General features: G+C 38.4%; 1 long non-coding RNA gene across 1 annotated transcript; it reads left to right on the top strand.

The window, feature by feature from the left end:
* Positions 1-667: 667 nt before the first annotated feature.
* LOC113308257 lies at positions 668-3,964 on the top strand. Its single transcript, XR_003339611.1, has 2 exons — positions 668-1,169; positions 3,713-3,964. It is a non-coding gene; the product is annotated as an uncharacterized LOC113308257 (long non-coding RNA).
* Positions 3,965-6,304: the final 2,340 nt, after the last annotated feature.

Genomic DNA, 6,304 nt, shown 5'->3' with positions numbered 1-6,304 from the left:
CCCTTGGCATACGCCACCAGTTTCCATTATACTGAACCACAGAGCGTCGATGTCGATTGTTGCCCGTGTTCCGAGAAGAGAGTACATCATAAATGAAGCTATCTTTTTCGTTGTACAAGGGAAGCCTCAAGCCAGCCTCTATCTGACCCACTGTGGTAAGCAGATGTATGTTGTCGTAAGGAAAGGCCTTGATCATCTCAAGCTGATGGGCACCTAATATTGTATACATTCTTATTATGCTGTAGGTGTTTATGTCATTTTGTTGCACTAATTGCTTGTAATTATGCCAAATTATGTATTTTATAGTTCTTGTTTGTTGCAAGTAAAATGTTAGCAATTGTCCTGACTTTTGTTTTGTAATTCTAGGGAAATGGAAAGAATGGTCTGAACATGTGCTTTGAAGGAGGTGGAGCTACAATACCCTGTCAAACTAGTTACCAAGTCGATGTTAGGCAGACGCGTGTAGTGGAGAACGCAGTCATGGTGCCAGCAGAATTGTGAAGCTAATGGATCTACTAATGTACCAGAAATACAAGAAGAAGAAACCAATGGGCCGAAATTCAGAACTCAGATTGCATGGAGAACAAACTCAATCCCAAGGTCCATTCTTGCATACCAAAATGAGGTATTCATGCTTCACACCAGAGTCATCACTACTTCTCTCAACCCGATCTCACACATGAGAAAAGAAAACTTCTTCTTCTCCCATTACAGTGGACCTATTTTCTTTGTCTCCCATCTTTTTACCAGCAGATCAAATCAATCCATCGTCTCACCCTCTCTCAGATCATCAACTCATCACCCATGCCTCTATTACCATCTTTTCCCTTTGTCAAACTAGTTGCGTGCCCTTTCTATCCTCATCCATTTCAGTCAAAACCCTAGGCTATGAAATACAAAATTAGGTCGTATGACTGCTTTTCAAAAGTGACAGAATTGAAAGCTAGAGGTTTGAATTTGTTTCCCCTTTTCAGACACCAACAAAGACAGCAAGGAAGTGATAAGATTATGGTGGTTGTTTATAATGAAGTTTATCCACAAATTGGGTTAGTCAAAGACAAGGTCAGGCGTGAAAGCTAGGTCTGAATTTTCAGTTCTCTACAACATCAACATCAATCAATTGATGAAGATAAGTCCAGTGGATACATGTGAATGAAGAGTGCTTGGTGGTGAGTTTCGAGAAAAAAAACCCTGAATTTTATATTATGTATTTGTTGGTTATGTAGAAGAGAAATTGGGGAGAAATCTATGTATAAATGGGGGGTTGTGTTATGTTAGAAAGTAGGCAGTGAGTGAAGAGAGCATAACTTAGTTTTCATCTCTTGCTTTTGTTGTTGAGTGACTTAATAGAACTCAGTTGAAACCTGCACTATAAGTTTATGAATATCAAAATTTCATCTGTTTCTATCAAAGTTGTTTTCTAACTTTCTTAGCTAGGGCTTTGATGAAGCCCTTAGCTTACTGCTAGTTTCTTATGTTAATGAAAATGTTCTTGTAGAGCTTAATTGAATAGGATTTGCTTTAGTCTTTATGTTGCAACTTATAACTTTCACCTAGTATGTCTTGCATCCTAGGTTGTTAGATCAATTATTTGTTATTCCATCAACTCATGCTTCACTGTATGTTTTCAATTTGTGATTAGTTGTCCTGTAATAAGACAACTGATGCTAGGAATTGATATCTTTAGTTGTGACTAAACTATCCATTTAAGATTACCTTAGATACATGGCAGATTCGAATCTTCACTGTTATCTGTTACAAGGACAAGAGTATTTTTCATTAGCTAAAGTAACTAGTGTAGGTAATGTGGTAGAATCATTTGCCCTAGTACTCACAACTTGACTATTTTCGACCCTCTGTGTTGTTTATAGTTTGATATCCTCATTAGTAAAGTAAGGTTTTGAATTCAATCTCAAACTGTCCTAGTCTCTGTGGGTTCGACCCGTATTTGCCGTTATCTATCTTCTAGACAGTGTGCACTTGCGGTTTAGTATAATTGTAGGTATCTTTCTCTAGTCCTACCAAGTTTTTGGCACCGCTGCCGGGGACTCGGTAGAGGAGTGGCTGAAGTTCTGTCTCTCACTTTACTGATTTTATGTTATTGTTTGTATATATGTGTTATAAGAATTCATCTTGTTGTTCCTGTTATTTGTAGTTTTAATCTTTTTCATCTTGTTCAAGCAAAAGTTGTCTGTCATTCCTTGTCGTAGCTTTTAGTTTCTGTAACCCTGTGGGTGTTGCATAATTGTGTTCTTTTTACTGTGTTAGCATAAGATTGATTTGGGTTAAAGAGTCTGTGGTTGTTTCTCACATAATTTGTCTGTAATTATAGCCTGCATCTAGTTAAAATTACCTTCTGTTTTGTTTGTCACGATCACCTGCCTCACTGTCTCGTTGTATAACTCAGTTCCATTTCAAGCTTTCTGTTATCGTCATCTGTAGCTGTTTTTGTTGCTTGAAATTTCATTCATTTCGTAGTTCAGGTTTTAAATTTCATTAATTGAATCATTGTCATATAGCGTACTTAGTTTGAGTTACCTGCATCTGTATCTAGTGGTGTCCTGTAGCTTGTATAACGTTTTATTGCAGCCCGGGTCTCGATAGTATAACTTAGCTGTTCATAGTATAATACCATCAGTAGATCATTATTTTCCTGCTATTTGAACATAACTAAGCATTGATTCATCTGTGATATAACCGGCATTCTGTAGTTAGTGGTAGTTTTAATCTTCTCAATCGTTTTGCATTCTGTTAATATCTGCAATTTCATATCTCAGCTCCTGTTGTTTTTCAGTTTACAGCTTACTATCATCTGTAGCTTTGTTGTTGTACTAAAGTTTAGTTAGCCATTTTTTCTCATAATCTGCGCCTGTAATATATTTCCTTCAGTTGGTTAGGAGTCTGTAAATGTTTTGAACTAACTTTCTTTTCTTTTGCCAGTCTTATCTCAGTAGTATAGTTCACAAGTTTTTGTAATCTGCATCTCAGTGTCAGCTCTAGCTATAGGTTCCGATTTTCAGTATCTATTGCATTTTTTGCATCTTGTTTTCAGTTAGGGTAATTGCATCAGTGTCTTATACTGTGTCTAGTTTGAGTTATCTGCATCTTTAGCTAGCGATGTTTATACTGTGTTGGCATAACTTAAGAAATCAGTAATTTATCTTCACATTTGCATCTTAGCTTTGTAGTTTTAGCATCATTGTCTTGTATCATTTCAGTCCTGCAAGTCTAATCTGGTCAACTCGGTGTAATCAGTTTCGAATGCATTCCGTAGTTTAATTTGTATATGTGTTAACTTTTCTGTTGTGTATAACTTCTCAGCCTGTAAGTATTGTTCTGTAGCTTCCCCTTTCCTTTTATCCTTTCAGTAGTTGTGAATACCCTAGTGTAACTTAGTTTTTGAGGCTTTTCATGAAAATTGCATCTGTAGTTTAATCATTTTGTGTTAAGTAGTTTTGTTAGTTCACTGTTATCCTAAAATTTTCACCATCTCCCTGTAACTATTCCCATTAGATATTTTGTATGTTAAATGTGCATCATTAGACTGTAATATAGCAGTTAAGCATTCCTGCATTACATTCTTGTCTGTATTTACGTCGTATGAGCAACCCCATTCTGTCATGTTCAGCAACAACTTTGTCTTCGGTATTTGTTTGCTTTGACTACATAAAACTGAGTACTGAAACTCTCTCTCTCTCTCTGGGCTCAACAGGTACCTGTGGTGATGCTATTCAAGTCAAGGTTAGGAGTGAGAGGAGCGAAACAACCTGTGTGTTGTGCCTAAACCCGGTCTTATACCGGCAGTATCGTTCCTCAACTTTAATATTCTTGTCTTGAATGATACACCATCTTTGCATGCAAACTGAACTAGCTGCTAAGCATTGTCAAACCCCCTGCAACATAAAACATCTTTGTGCATCTGTGACATTTGAGTAACCTATTTGCTAGCTGAAGTTATTATTCACCGTGCTTGTCTCTGCAAAATACTGTGTTGTTGTGCTTGCTCGATTGGGTGTTATAACATGTTAAATGGTATGTCTGTTAGGCTATGATTGTGACTTTTCGAGACCATACCAATCATCTGGTTAGAATTCAGCGAGAGAACGTAGTTGAAATTCTTGTGTCTGTCGAAGAAAGACCTGACCAACCTGAGACAATGGGTAGTGAGGTAATCCCACCCCGCAGTCTCAAGGACTACATGTACCCCACGAGGACAATTCATCCCTCTTGTATTGTTCTACCAGAAACTGCTGGTCATTTTGAGTTAAAGGCGAGCACGATACATATGCTCCCTGTGTTTCGAGGGGTTGATGCTGAAAACCCTTACCACCACGTGAGAGATTTTGAGGAAATCTATGGGACTCTCAGATTAAATCAGTTGACAGAAGAGTCCCTGAAATAGTGTTTATTTCCTTTTTCTTTGAAGGAAAAAGCCAAATCTTGGCTATATGCTTTGCGGCCTCAGTCCATTAGAAGTTGGGATGAACTTACGAAAGAATTTTTCAAAAAGTTCTTCCCAAATCACAAAACAACCACCATTCGTCAGGATATCAATAGTTTTGTTCAACTAGATGGTGAGACATTGTCCAAGTATCTAGAAAGGTTTAATGATTTGTTACTCCAATGTCCTCACCATGGTTTCGAACAGTGGAGACTATCAACAATTCTATATGAAGGGTTGGATTTTGCCACTCGATCCATGGTTGAAGCAATGTGCAATGGTGAGTTCACAGATAAAAGTTCCGACGAGTCGTGGACCTTTTTACATGAAGTTGCCGAGAAAACTCAGCAATGGGAGTCTGTTAGAGAACCTAGGAAGTCGACCAACAGGGGTAGTGTTCATAAGATAGAGTCTGACTTTGAGGGTAATGCTAAAATTGCATCTCTAGCTAGGAGAGTTAGGCTTTAGAACTAGAGAAAAATATAAAATTTGCTGCAACTTCTTGTAACCAAGTTGAGGTTTCTATTTGTGTTGTGTGTAATAGTTCGATCATCTTGTTGATAATTTCCCACAATTGCATGCATTTCAAGAGTCCAGACCTGAACAGGCCCATGTTTTGTATCAAAAGCAAGAACATAACCCTTATTCACATACCTACAACCCAGGGTGGAGGAACCACCCTAACTTTTCATGGTCCAAGGGTCCTGTACAAGGGAGTGCATCAGGAAATGCACAAGGGTATTCATATCCTAGAAACCCCCAGGTTCAGTCGTACACACAGCACCCTTCTGAAAAAATTGTCTAGCATTGAAGAAAGTGTCGGTCTGTTGACCCAAAATCTTTTGCAAAATCAGAAGACCACTGAACAACGTTTTACAAGTCTAGAACTTAAGATAGGTCAGATATGTGATGCGCTTAATGACAGGGAAAAGGGTAAGTTTCAAAGTCAGCCTGAACAAAACCCAAAAGGCACATTTCAGGCAAGTACGTCTACTTGTAATAAGACTGCACATGCTGTTACTACTCTTCGTAGTGGTAAAGTAGTTGATAACAATGTGACCATACCAGACCATAGTGGAGATGTATCTAACTCTGTACCCATTAAATACAAAGAGACTGAAAAAGCCTCGAAGTCTAGAGACTCTACTGTTGATACCTCACCACCTCGAGTGCTTGTAGATCCTCTTCCTCAAAGGTTAGAGCAACAAAAGAAAGGAACACAATATAACGAGATATTTGAATTGTTCAGGCGAGTCAATATTAACATTCCATTTCTTGAAGCAATTAAGCATATCCCTGCTTATGCTAAGTTCTTGAAAGATCTGTGCACACAAAAGCGCAAGCTTAATGTGCACAAGTGTGCCTTTCTCGCTGAAAAGGTGAGTTCTATCATTCAAAACAAGACTCTACCTAAGTTTAGAGACTCAGGTTGTCCCACAATCACATGCAAGATAGGTGACCATACAGTCAATAAGGTGTTACTAGACTTAGAGGCTAGTGTGAACCTACTGCCATATTCGGTATATGTGCAGTTAGGTCTTGGAGAGTTGAAAGCAACACCTATAACTCTAGAACTGGTGGACAGATCCGTCAAGGTTCCTCGTGGTGTGGTGGAAGACGTTTTGATTAAGGTTGATAAGTTATGTTTTCCTGTGGACTTCATTGTATTAGATACTCAGCCTGTGCAAAACCCAGATAGTCACGTTCCTGTCATTTTAGGATGTCCCTTCTTGGCGACGTCCAATGCAATCATTAACTGTCGTAATGGAGTGTTAAAACTGTCGTTTGGTAACATGACTGTGGAGTTGAATGTTTTTAATGCTATCCAGCAACACTTAGATCTTACGCGTAGGTTTCTTTGGT

The sequence above is a fragment of the Papaver somniferum genome, chromosome 9, assembly GCF_003573695.1.
Source record: "Papaver somniferum cultivar HN1 chromosome 9, ASM357369v1, whole genome shotgun sequence".
NCBI lineage: Eukaryota > Viridiplantae > Streptophyta > Magnoliopsida > Ranunculales > Papaveraceae > Papaver > Papaver somniferum.
The sequence above is the reverse complement of the archived record's forward strand: the minus strand, read 5'-3'. Positions and strand labels throughout refer to the sequence as shown.